At 41.4% G+C, this 13,897-nt stretch overlaps 1 protein-coding gene across 7 annotated transcripts in view; it reads right to left on the bottom strand.

Annotated features, from left to right (window-relative positions):
* mef2cb (myocyte enhancer factor 2cb) overlaps positions 1 to 13,670 on the bottom strand; it is a 72,785-nt gene extending 59,115 nt beyond the window's left edge. For 3 of the 7 annotated variants that reach the window (XM_034596612.1, XM_034596615.1, XM_034596617.1), the window contains exons 1-2: positions 13,425 to 13,669; positions 5,886 to 6,014 (exon numbers count right to left, since the gene is read on the bottom strand). The gene's annotated coding sequence lies outside the window, so the exon portion shown is untranslated. Of the gene's footprint in view, positions 1 to 2,933; positions 3,563 to 5,885; positions 6,015 to 13,424 lie in introns of those variants that run through there. The other 4 variants (XM_034596613.1, XM_034596614.1, XM_034596610.1 and 1 more) reach the window with 3 other exon arrangements.
* Positions 13,671 to 13,897: the final 227 nt, after the last annotated feature.

Here is a 13,897-nt window from a genome sequence, read left to right as displayed (position 1 = left end):
AAACTCTGCAAACCCCTTCCAAAATATTTGAAACCATTAGCGAAAGAAAAAAAATACTGAATTATTTGCTTAAATGTAAATGCTTCGGATGTTTCCATTAAGAGAAAAAAAATGTTTTCATAGATCTGGCTTTCCATGAGGAGGGAATCTTGAAACGTGCCTTCTGTACAGTTTGAAATGTCTGTGCAATGAGGCAGGACAGAGGTATACTTTACACCTTCTGTTTTTTTAAAGATGCAAGCTTAATGGCACACGTCTTTACAGCACTCGAAGGCTAACTCACTCTTTCTGGTCATGCACGTCTTGGCCTGCCAGGGCAACCAAGTATTCACACATTCATATTCATGATTAAAGATATTAGCAACTCTTTATTCAGCCGATATCAAAACACATGGATACTGCTGAGCATGGCACACAGTGTGTCCCTCTCCTTCACTTAACTAAAGCTTCACTGAGCCCCTGGTGTACAGCAAAGTGCCCTGACAATCGGCTCAATGCCCTGGCCAATCACAGGGACACGTGACCTTCTAATCCCTCTCTGTGAGAAGGGTAAGAGTGTGTTGTCACTGTTGGTTTTGTGAATCAGCACCCAAAATCCCAAATGATTTGTCAAGAGGAAGAGGTCTTAAGAGAATAAGAGAAATAAAGGCAGCGCAGACCAGAGAGTGTGGGTGTCGCAGTGTGTGTGTGTGTGTGTGTGTGTGTGTGTGTGTGTGTGTGTGTGTGTGTGTGTGTGTGTGTGCGTGTGTGTGTGTGCGCGCGTATGTGTGTGTGCGTATGTGTCAAACTGTGTGCGTACAAAGAAAGACAGGGGGAGAAAGGGACACGCCATGCTTTTGTCTTTATGCATGTGTGTGTGTGTGTGTTTGCATGCAAATGCGCGTGTGTGCATGTGAGTGTGTGCGTGTTTGCACAGGGTCTCTGAGATTACACAGCTTGGCTGACAGAGTCCTCTGTGTGTAATCGTAGGTCCACATGCGAGCGCTCACCTTCCTCTGAGCGGATTAACCTAACGCTAAATCCCAAGAGAGCAACAGGCCAGACAGGCCACACAGAACAACTTCATTGACGATGGGTAGAAGAGGGAAGGCCATGTGTAAAATCCTTTAATAGACTAATATGCTTTTCTATTTTTTTATGAGTAAACAACTCATATAAAAACAGCATAATGGATTATAAAAAAGTGGCGGAACAATGCTCAGGACACTACACCCTCTTAAAATGTGAAAAATGGATCTTAAATATTGCCTGTGCTTTATACAGGCTGTATTTTTTTTTAAAGAAAACTATAAAATGCAATCAAGCAGTAAATGACTTAATGTATGCAGTACGCTTTTCACAGAGTCACAAATTAGGTCGATATGCTGCAGTAGACAGCAACACTTTATCACTTAAAAATGTACTTTTCCAGAGTGCCTTCAAAATGTCTCACTAATAAACCATATTTCAAATTTAATAGCTTTTAGTTCTCTTAGATCTAAATAGTTCTTTTAGATCTCAATAAAAAAGATGTGGATATAAGAGTTTCAAGTTTAAAAACTGCAGCTATTTCAACATTAAAATGGACAGAATTTATTTAAGTGATAAAATTAATGTTTACAAATTCACAATAAAATGAAAGAGATTTACTTCGAGGCTCATTTTTAATGAGCATGAGTTGCATTGCACACAACCTAGTCAGTGCCACAATTGGTCCAAATTAAAATTAAGTGTGGCGTAGTAATTTTACATTTTATCACCATCCTTAGTGCGTCTGCACATTTCATCACAGGGCCTCACATCAACTCCTCAGTTCAAAACAAATAAATCTCCTTTTTTATTTCTAAAGCTGCAACCTGTGAAAGTTGTCACAGGTTAATTATGATGTCGTTATTAATCCTCTCACTGCAACAGGTTCATTTGAGCCTCATGAGACTGAACTAAAGTCCCCGTGTAAATACTTCCTCCTCAGTGTCGTGGAATTAGGTCTAAACAAGCTCAGACCCAAAGTCACAGAGAAGAAAGTAGAATTCAGCATGAACACGCCAAACACTGATTTACAGTACGGTTACCACCGAGTCTCTGTAATAAGCGTTCAAATACTGTGCTCTTTTATATTCTATTATGGAAAATTATTAATATTTACACCACTCTCTGTTTTCTAATATATTTATGAAAGTTACCTTTATGCATGTTTTCCTGATTAAATTTAAATCAATGCAGGGCAATTGTGATCAGTGCACCTCAGTATAGTGCGTTCAAACTAATGGAAAAATAATTACAGTTGCTTATGAACCCACAAAATAAGGCTATTACAGTGAGTTTTTTGACTCTATTGCTTTAACACAGCAAATTATTTTAAATATTAAAACTTCGGAACAATTTTTTTTCATTGCCTTCATCTGAGTTTTTTTTAAGTTTCTTGTCAAATCATTTGGTTGAAAAAAAATGAAATACATGCTAAACAGTTTAAATTCTACGTTTTAAACTACTGGTGGAACTTTTCAACACAGCACAGGAGATCAGAACATGCTTTATCATGTTATATGAGGGAGGGCAGCCTGTTCAGTGGCTGCAGCTCTGGGGCTGTGCGCCTGCATGTGGACACGAGAACGCTCCACAAGGTCGACACAGCACTCACACTCCAACCTTAAAAACACGAGGCAGACCTTCACTCTCCTAATTGACCATAAACAGATATTTGGTGTCAGCCTGTAATTATACCCCGGCACACTGTTGTCACCGGGATAAGTCGATCAGGGTCACAACAAATCGATGGACACAGTTACTTTACTTTGTTGAGGAGGCAAGCGCGCATCGAAAAATAGACCCCCCCCCCCACACACACATAAGTTTCATCCTCTGGAAGATTAAAAATAAACACGGTGCAGTCTGCGATGCGTCCCGGGGATGTTTGCGAGTCGGCGGCGAAGTGCTGCGTGCGCGGTACTTACTTTGTTTGTGCGTGAAATCGTGTCCGGGTTGAAGTGAGAGGTACAACAAGCGCCGGTCCGCGCCGGTCGTTTGGCTCCGGCCGAGTGACAGGAGGGGTTTCGCCGCCGCTGCTGGATGAGGATGGACTTCGCCAAGACGCACTTAAAATCCAGGAGCGCAACTTAGCGGAGGACGTCGCCGGGAGGGGGAGAAAAAAAAGTAACCTACAGTGCGTGGTAGGAGTCTCTCTATAATGTCAGAGGAAACTCTCTCTCTCTCTCTCTCTCTCTCTCTCTCTCTCTCTCTCTCTCTCTCTGATCGGACAGTGTCTGCTCAGGAGGCGGCGAGGACGCGTCGCCTGCTCTCTCTCGCTCTCTCTCTCTCTCTTTCCCTCTCTCTCTCCTGCTCTCTCTCTCCTGCTCTCTCTCTCTGCGCTGCGCGGTGCCGGTGGACTGGAGCGTCGTGGAGCGGTGGCGCTGTGCGTAAAGCCCCGCTGCTGCTGCTGCTGCTGCTGGACGTCTGGAGGCTGTCGGGGGTTTGATGTTGGAGAGCTCGTGTCTGCCCCTTCCCACACAACCCTGACCGCGTCGCTTCCCCCCTTAAACCCTCTCTCCTCTACTTCGAGGCGAAATAATCGATTCTCTCCCTCTCTCTCCCTTCTCTCTCCTTCTTTCTCTCTCGTTTTTGACTCCTGGAAAGGGGGCGGTCTCACATTTTCCAACTCCACTTTAATGAAAGAGGCACGGCTCTTTAATGCGTTATTATCGCGCCGGTCCCGATAGAGTGGACGCACAATTAACTGCTCAGAGAGACGGAGCGCACGGAGGAGGAGGAGGATGATGGGGAATGTGTGCTTTAACTAATGGAGCGACGCACGCCACGTTAAGTTAAACGTCTGCAGCCCACTTTAGACTGCAAGGCTAAATCCATGCTGACAAACTTATCTCTTAGTTTTGGCCCTTTTTGTTTCATGCATGCCTCGAAACAACTTTATCACGATCAGTCCCAACAGAAAAATCACACTTTTTCAAGATGTTTTCAGACCCAATGAAAACAGAGAAAAACACAGAAAAGTCAAATCCCCTTCTCCTCAATTAGAACAAAAACTTTACACAATTTGCTGCATAGACCTTGTATGTGCACCACTCTCACTTTGAGATTTTAAGACTAATTGTTGCATTACGTGTTCAATAACCCCCTGATAATAGGCCTATTCAATTCCGCAACACATTCCTCCATGTCTGTGCAGCATTAATGATGCCTCCTCTTATTTTGAGTCTGTACAAACCTTCCACCTCCAGCATGCGTGCTGCCAATCATTCTCCAGGACCCAGCTATCTCCCACAGTATAGATAAGCGCTGACACAGACAGTGAGCATGGGGGAATTACCAGGCCTTTATCCATCCAACCAAATGATTTCAAAACATCCACTCTATTAGTGTGAAGGCAACAATTAGAAGAGCAAGTTTGCCACTTCAGATAAGAAGCAGACAGGCAGCGCGATGGCTTTTTGTACAGAGATGTGTCGCCTGATAAGCCTTGTAATACCACAGTTGTATTATACTCACATTATACGGGGGGATGTATCGTTTTAGAAGACATTTAATGGCTGTCTTGAATGAAGCCTGTTATAGTCTGATACACCATCAGGCCTCACTCTTGGGTTTTCATGAATCCATTTTTGTAAATAGAAAATATATAATCCCAGACATTGATTAACATCAGTTTTTAAAGTTCTTTAGCATTTTTTTGGATGGTTAAAGTCTCACACTGTCACTTGTGCAGTGGCAGATCTAGGATTTTTTTTAAATCCAATTGTATGCCAATTATATGTCCAACATCCACCCATGATTCCTGATTCAGTAAGGTGCACATTAAAGTCATTCCTACTGTTAGCTCTGTAGATTTAAGCAAAGCCACACATCATTGAAATTTCTTCTTTGTTCAAACACAAAGAAAGCTCAGAAAATAACAACTCTTAACAAATTGTCATATGTATTAATTGTGTTGTTAGTAAGTGACTAAGGGGCACCTCAGGGGCTAATCAGATTTCAGCTGGGGCCAGTGCACCCCCAGCCCAGCCGCTGGATCCACCCCTGCACTTGAAGTAATAATAATAATAATAATAATTTAATTAATACAGCGCCTCTCAAGAGACCCAAGGGCGCTTTAGACGGTCAGTACGGACAAAAAGAAAAAAGAAAAGGAAGTCATTCACACAAAACAGGACAGAAATAGACTTGAGCACTAATGGCAGGGTGGAGTGTTAGCTGAGGCCAAAGGCCTTAGTGAACAGGTGGTGTTTGGTTTTACCAGTATCCTTACCTTCATTGAATTGGCATCATCCACTTTTTTACTGAAAGCATTTTTTGTATCTATATGTGAATACATAGAAAATCATTTTCCTCAAAGTTTCCCTGGTCTTAGCCGTACATGCCTTTCACTAGACTGTGTAAAGTGTAGGTAGATACCAGGCAATCTTCCCCTTCCCCTTAAGTTCATCTGTGAAGCCTCAGCCATGAAGGCAGCTGCCCGCCCAGTCAGTCCGCAGTCATTTGAGGTAGGAAATGGAGGGACATGAAATCAGTTAATAAATAAATCAAGCTGGCTAATATGCTTGACAGGCAAACATTACAGCCTGTAACTGAAGCCGCTGGTATCTGATGACTCGGGATACCACCTTCACATCACCTGACCCTTTAATCTTTAATAGCCTTTCCTCTGGCCCCCATGCAGACCTCCATGATAATCAATAGGGTGCAAGTCTGTTAGAAACAGTGGGTTCATGAATGCAACATGGCAGACGTCAATGGAGTCACATATCAGAACCGTGAAAGAAATGTACAGATGCGACACCCCTAATAGAAACAGTTCCCTCCTTTTAGACGTCTTATCGTGTGCCATTGGCAACTGCATTAAATCTCCCACTGACATATGAACACCTATGGGTGCCATGTGAGATAGTACGTACCACATTGAAGGTTCCTTTCGTCTGCCGTCAGTGTTCCTCAGTCATGTAGCTTCACTGTGCTGTCAGTAGTTCATCGTATAGAGGTCTTTTTCAGCATTCACGATGCTTGAGGTTGTGTTTGGTTGGCACCTGGGGGGAGAAAATAAGAAGGACGTCTTAGGAGTGAACCTGGAAGTAGTTTGTGCATGTGCAGTTCGGTGTGTGTGTGCTCAACAGCCATGTGAAATATGAAACACAGAGAAGTAAATGGGGGGAGGTGGATTGAATACATTCTAATGGTGAAAAATCATTAAACGTGGCAAACACTGGCTCATGCATATTCATAAACGACTGTCTGACTTGTCTACAGGGATAAACTTATAGTGAAGGCGCACTAACAGCCTCATTCTGAGCTCACACATTTAATGCAAAGTAGGGAGGACCTGCTGTACAGTATTCTCTGCTCTCATGAGTGGGGGTCTACAGCTTAATGTAGAGACCTTAGAAAGAGCTCAAAGTAACGCAGCCAGATATTACATTAGTGTAAAGTCAGTGTGTTGAAGTTAATTTGGAGTTGGGTGTGTTGTAGGATTTGGATTTTGTGTTATCTTGAGCCAAAGCATTTTCTCCTTAATTAGAACAAACTAGATTATTAGTTTCTTGCCTTCTGAAACTTTCCTAACTCATTAGCCATTGTCCTTTCCTCCCACTCCCAGTACAAGCAATGCCGAACTTGTGTTTTGAGGTGTGTGTGTGTATGTGTATGTATGTGCGTGTGTGTGGGTTGACAGTGTCATCAAAGCCCGGTGGAGCAAAATCAACAGTTTGCCAAAACAATTATGTAATTTCAAATATGTCGCAGTGTGTATACACACACTTTAGGCTTTTGGGTAAATGCAATTTTGTGAGGTTTGGCATCAGCCGTGCATGAAAAGAGGAGAGGGAAACTGCGACTGGATGTTAAGTCAAACACATAAGTGCGGTTTGCTGATATTGATCTTGCTTGGATTGTTTCTTAAGCCTCTCCTGGCAGTCACTTCACAGCATGTGTCACACACACACACACACACACACACACACACATACATACAGAACAGCTCGCCTGAAAATGTGTTCTTTTTTTTTTGAGGGAGAAAGAAAGGAATGTCTCTCTCAAGCAAAAGATAAAAACAAACACATTTCCAGGGCAAACAGGAACAGCCCGGGCTCAGTGCAATCTGTTGTCGATCATGTTCACGTGAAAACAAAATCTGCCTGTCAGAGTAGATGATGTTGTCAAGCACGCTGCCTCGCTGCTCCTGAGAATTAGCTAGCTATTACTGAGGCACTGCGAGACACATGGAGTATTTGTTGCGCGTCAGATATGTCTGAGCATGTTTCCATCTTTATTTGGTATTTACCACTTCTTTCACAGTCACTCTCCCTGCGTCCGTTCCCTAATGACTCCAAGAGATATTTGGTGTTTTGACGCCAGATTGATGCTACATGATTTGATGACCAAATTCTTCACAGGGGGCACGGAAAGACCTGCAGGCCAGTTTTACTCACGGGCTCAGCTGGGCATCTATAGATCTTACTCCCGCACATGTGTATGTGTGCGTAGGTGTTTGTGTGTATGTCCGTCTTATAGCTAGATCAATATGATTGTTAGAAGGCAGCACCGACGCCAGCAGAGTTTGATTCAAGAATATATTATGTTGAAAATTATGACTGAAGGTATATATTTTCCTTCTAAAATGTATGGTGGAAAAGCCTATGGTAGACTATTAAAGCTGTTATGTACACTTTAAAACATTTTAAGAAAATCTGGCAACAAAGTAATTTACAGTATTTTGTTGACATTTAATTAAGAAAAAAAAACAAAACCTGTAAAATAACACTGTAAATTTCAGTGAAATCATTTTTCATTTTTACAGTGTATTATTGAATTGAGTAGGCACATATTGAGTTAAAGGGAGAAATTAAGCCTGACAAGGAATTTATTTACATATCAGCCATATCAGCAATATATGGACAATTTCCAATATTTAAAGGCAATGGTAAATCAGATCAAAATGTCATCCATCATTACTACAAGTGCTTAAACCTGCTGGAGTGCGTTATACTCTACTGCAACTTTTATATGTAATATATATAAACACATTTTAACCCATCTATATTTCAGTAATTCTATGATCATGTTAACAGATCATATCCACATTGTACAGGACACGATCAGTGTGAACATCTGGGTTTGGTTCTGAGGTAAAACACAGCAGCCTCAGAAGTCGCCTCACACCGGAGAGATGAGAGATATTTCCCTGTCGATCTGCGCTCGGTCTTTGTTTAAGTCATCCAAAGCGAGATATTACACATGATGATGGAGCTCCTTATTAATAAGGTTTATAATGAAATTCAGGGGGCAATATCATTAGTAATTATAGTCACATGTATTGTACCACTGTACAATATAATTAGAGGAGCAAAGGTGAGAAAATCTGTTAATTAACTGAAATCCTATGTCCTCATATTACAAAATATATAAAACAAAGAAACCCATGATTCTGAGGGAAGTATTTATTTGTATACTCAAATGAGCTTTTGTAATATGAAGGTTCCAGTCTGCATTCTAAATTTAGCTTGCAGGCAATATTACCTTGATAATTCTACCACTGAAAGAAAGCAGTAGTAGCATGTACTATAGCAACTTGTGGTAATTGCCTTCACAAAAATATGGCATATAAATATAATTTTATGTGGTTTAAGTAAACATGTTGCTGCAAAAATTGCATCCAACGATGTTATCTAGTCCTGGAATGACAGCATATTAACTGCAGGCGTTTCATCTGTCGCTTAAACAAACTAAAGAAATCCCTCCACCATCAGCTGATTTTTATCTGCACAGTTTGGACATTAAATGATCCCACATATCTCATAAACATAAAGCCACTGCAGTCATTTTATTTATCACCGCTCTGGTCAGAACACTGCTATGTCTGCTTATCATTAGCAGCTGTGTTCCGTAATGGTCTGACTAATTTTTCAGTGAAGCCATAAAGAGCGTTCATTTCCATAACACAGTTTTTCTGTGTGGCTTGGCCATTAACCGGGTCTGGCGAGCTTGAAACTCACTGTACCATTTCACACACTTCCTCGTCCTCAGGGTTAACTTTCAGAACAGCACCCTCCTGGATCAAAGCCACACAAAGCAGAGTCGAGCTCAGGAATAACAAGAGGGGCGACTGAAACCGTAATGGCCACATAACGACCCCTTACCGAGCGGAGTCAAACGAGAGGCATCACCGGTGATTTGCATGTGTCATGTTTAACCAACACTATTCTGTCTGTACACCTTGTATGCATTATGGATGAGCCACAAGCTGAACAACAAGCTCTGCCTTTGTTCTGCCGGATGCTCCAGTTACATCATAGGAAAAGCCCCATGGTCCTGTGACTGTGTGACAGCGCCGACGGCTGAGCTGTTGATCAGACCTGTTGCTTCTTCACTTTGTTATACTACCATGTTTACCATGAGTACATGTAGACACATGCACACACTTTGAGATACACGTGCACTCATTCCTACACCTACCTGGTGCCTGCTGAGGAATCCACACTGATCCTAGTGCTAAACACTTTAAAAACTTTTTAATGCACCTTTTTGTCAAGATGAGATTTACTAACTTTAAGTAAGAAAGACGATTGATTTTTTATTGGGAATATAAATCAAACTGTATAATTGACACAGTTTAAATATCAGTCTATGCCTCCTTTCATTTATTATTGTTTAGTAAACAAATCCTGTGCAAAAGACAAACATCCAAAAAGCATTTAAATATTTAGAAGAGTAGCTGTTTTCTATATGATAATGCAGATTTCTGCAGAGTAATAAACTATATGAAGATGTAAATACTGATTTTAGAATCAATATGTTTTAATGTTATCCATGTCATGAATGTATGGAAGATGAAGTGTGACACCTGCTACATATAAAAAGCACATTGTGTAATTAAACATGCTGCCTGCAGGGGAGCTCTGCCTCCCTCCTTGCACAATACTATTTTTACAGTTTTCATAGTATGGATGTATCGCCACATACAAAGTTTAACCAATATTTGTTTATCATTTTGGATAATACAATAACATTCAGTATTAGTAATTATCCCACATGCAAACAAACGTTGACTATATATTTTTACTTTTAATTTATGCCATGTTTTATTATATTCCCTGACACTTTTCTCTACTCGTCCTCTCTCCCTGTAAAGTCCCTCTAAGGTAGCAAGTATAATTGCACACACTTTCTCTTTTACATCATGTACTCAAATAAAAAAAGAGAAACTCATTTTCTCTTAATGATTCCTATGAACTACTGCAACATCACCAAAGTTATAAAAAAAATCTCACCGCACTTTCTTAATTTTGTCCACACAGGGGACATGACAAAGTATGTTTTTGGTCTCTATTCAAGAGGTGCCCCCCGGTGTTTCCTGAAATGGTTCCAAAGCTGTGTCTGTAACACAGTTAGATATGTGGTAATAGAACCCAATAGAACTGAATAACTGCATCTTAAGGTATAAATAATAATATGAGCTTTTTACAATATGTTACTGATATTCCTTTATTTAGCAGCAGCTGAAAAGAACATCCACATGAATCCTATCTTAAATAACTGGCAGCTCAAGGAAGAAGATTCTATTTGAAACATCCATAATTCTTGACCAGCAGTGGTTCCCATTGCTTTCAGATCAGGGATCAGATTACACAAAGATCTGTCCAGGTTGAGAAACAGCATCAACAACACCAGATGACAGTTATTTTTCCTCCCACTATTTTATTCTTTCACAAGTATTTTACTGATGATGAGTTTCACTGAGTATGTTTGAGTGACAGATGTCTACCCTGTATTACAGTGAGCTTATAGCACATAAGACAATCACTTTTTCCGATTCCCATAGTAACCATTACACAGCAGAAGTCCCCTCTGCTGATGTTGACCTCAACCAATTCCCCTGACAATTAAAGATCACTCAGCATGGCTGTGCAACTTCTCCCACACTCCTAACAAGCAGCTGATAGCATCTCGCTGTGAAGAAAAGCAAGGGGAGTGGAGCATAATGTGTGTCTATAAGAGGGTTCCCCAGCGCTTATGTTTGATAGCGAGGCCTAGCGACCATTGGCGCAGGCCCGTGTTACACGGCAGAGCTCAGCAGATGAGCGGCAGCGTCTAAAGCTCTTTGTGCCTCCAGGATCACCCCCCCGACTCATTCTTATTCAGACATGATCAGAGGGGAGGCAGGCAACTGAGATTAGCTGCAGATCAAAAGAGCTGCCTCGCGCCAGCACTCATGTTTTGTAGATTTAGGCGGCCCCAGCACACAGGCGTTGTACAGTGGCGGCGGAGCGTCATACTGTTTTCTGGCCTCGACGGTGCTCAGGGGGGTAGATGGAAAGAGAGTTTTCAGACAGGAGGCCAGACTGCTGCTGGAAATCATCCAAAATTATATAATAAAGACGATAGAAGAGAATGAAAAGGAAAAATAAGAGCAAAATGACTGTGCCTTTACTGGAAGCCATTACAGCGGAACAAAGATACTTTTGCTTTCCATGCCATCGCAATCGAAACTGCCTCCATATGTGAAATAGGTCTCGGTTCAGTTATGATTTCTTTAAAAAATGAAATGCTCTTTCTACAGCAAAACAGGGCATCTTCAGTAACTCAAGAGCATATGGATCAGTGGTGCCCACCACATAACCATGGAAACTAACGGCTACCCTAACTACTGCTTTGCTTTCTGTTAGCAGCTATTACAGAAAAAAACACAACAAATGACTTCTTTGCCTTATCTTAACCTTCCTATTAATTTACATAAAAAAAGTAGAAACCAGAAAACAGCATATCTGCAATGAATCACTAAGTTAAAACTATCAGTGACCACAAGATTTAGCTTTTGTATCAAGACGGACATTAAACATGTGAGTGTCAGAAACTATGACTAAAATTTGATTTAATCTACATTCACATCAGACATCTCCACTGAAGATACACAAGCGTTCCCAAACTTCCCACTGTTCATGGTGCATAAAGAAACAGCCACAATGAAGCGCATGGCGCAGGGTGAAGGTGAAGTGACAGGATGAGGTGAATTTCAAAGGCAGAGAGGCAACTGCGTAAGAGCGTTCGCCTCCCTACAGAGAACAAAAACAACGTGTTTCCTCAACTCCGTTGACCATCAAAGCCGTGGAATTCAGGGGCAGAAAGCTTGTAAGTGCTGGACTGAGCGGTTCCTGTAAAGTGGGTCAAAGTTCCCCAGGTCTGGCCTCTTTGGGTTAAGGACAGTAACTCTCGTCACGGTATTATATATCGGTGTCTCATCTAAGAGATGTCTCTCTTTTCTTTTTTTAATCCATTAATCTTCCTCTATTTTTGCTTGTTACAGTTTTGTTTGTAATTTGATGAGAAAGGATGCAATTAAACGCGTGAAAGTGTTAATTGTATTTGAAGTAGCAATAAATATATTTGATCTAAAATAAAATCATATGGTAACATTTTATGGAAATAATTAATCAAATTCAGGAATAATCAGACTTCTCCTCTCTTATCCAACGACTACATTTAAATAAAATTTCAGAGGAAAATATCCAACAGTCATTCACCGCTCATTAAACCTAAATAAAGCCTTTGGTTTAGTATTAAATTCCACCAGTTTGGTTTGGGCCTATTGCCCCACAGTAGAAACATTTTATTATATTATTTGTGAGCCCCTCTTTGTGATATGACAAAAGTTTCTCACTTGTTTTTAAAGTTTTGCACAGTTTGTCTTAACCACTGAAATGTGTGGCGTGCCTCACTGAAGTGTGTATTTGCCACTAAGGTAGCTACCTTGAGGGAATGAGTCATTTCTAAACCAAACAGCAGGTTAAGGCCATGCTCTCTTCTCTCACTGATAATTCCAGATTGGGCAATGAGACGTTCTGAGCAATTACCCTCGAAAGTACCAGTAACCTAAACTGACTGTGAAGAATTAGAAGCAGAGAAACAACACAATAAACTCCACTGAGGTGACTGAAACCATTTGTCTCTCCTCCGAGACATAAAATGTAGACTTAAAAAAAAAAGTAGGATCCTCAATCCGCTATTCCCTAAGAGCTCAGCAGAGGTGACTGTCGGCAGCAGGGACCTGATTCCTCCTTCAGCTGTGTTCCAGTGTCTCTGGTGTCTTTTTACTTTGTCAAGAGCAGGAAAAAGTCAAAGTAAACACCAATTAAATGTAGTTTTTAGCCTCGCGGAATAACTGTTTCTGTATTTGGTGACATGACAAAGGCATCATTCACTAAATCCAGCCAGGGTATAATGAAACAATTAGTCAACTGCACTTCAAAATAAATTTCTGCTGAATTCAAACTGAGCAGCTCAAATATCAAAATTATGGCTTAATCTGTTAAACATGTCATGACCCACTGTGCGGAGTGCGTTTAGAAAATCCTGACGGAGACAGGTTTTCCACTGACAGAGTGAGATTCATAGGAGGGGGGGGGGGGGGAAAGGAAGGGAATATAGGTGTAGAGAGAAAAACTCACCCGTGCCGTTTCTCCGCTTCCCCAGGAAGTTACACCCTGCAGCACCAGCTGAGGCCCGGTTCAATCAAACAGGTCTAAAATTAAAAAAATATATAAAGAAATGAAAACAAAAGAGACAGTCGAACGAAAAAAGAAACAAAACTGCCTGAAATAAATGTCCTACATGTGATAAAGCCAGACCAGCTGGCTTTGAATAGAAACCCCCGATTTGGGTTTGTGTGTTTTCCCCCCGATCTCCGTCTGAACTGAAACCAGGTTTAGTTTTTTCCAATACCCCCCCCATCGGCACTGCCACCCCCACCGCTCTGTCCCAGCTGAATCCACCTGTCCCCATCACTCCTGAGTAAATTTAGCCTTCCGAGGGATCGGTGACACCCCCCCCCCCCCCCCCCCCCCCCCCTCAAACACACACACACACACACACACACACACACACACACACACACACACACTCCAGACCTTTGTCAGCACTG

This window comes from Hippoglossus hippoglossus, chromosome 9, assembly GCF_009819705.1.
Source record: "Hippoglossus hippoglossus isolate fHipHip1 chromosome 9, fHipHip1.pri, whole genome shotgun sequence".
NCBI classification, from domain to species: domain Eukaryota; kingdom Metazoa; phylum Chordata; class Actinopteri; order Pleuronectiformes; family Pleuronectidae; genus Hippoglossus; species Hippoglossus hippoglossus.
Note: the sequence above shows the minus strand (reverse complement) of the source record. Positions and strands in the feature narration are given on the sequence as shown.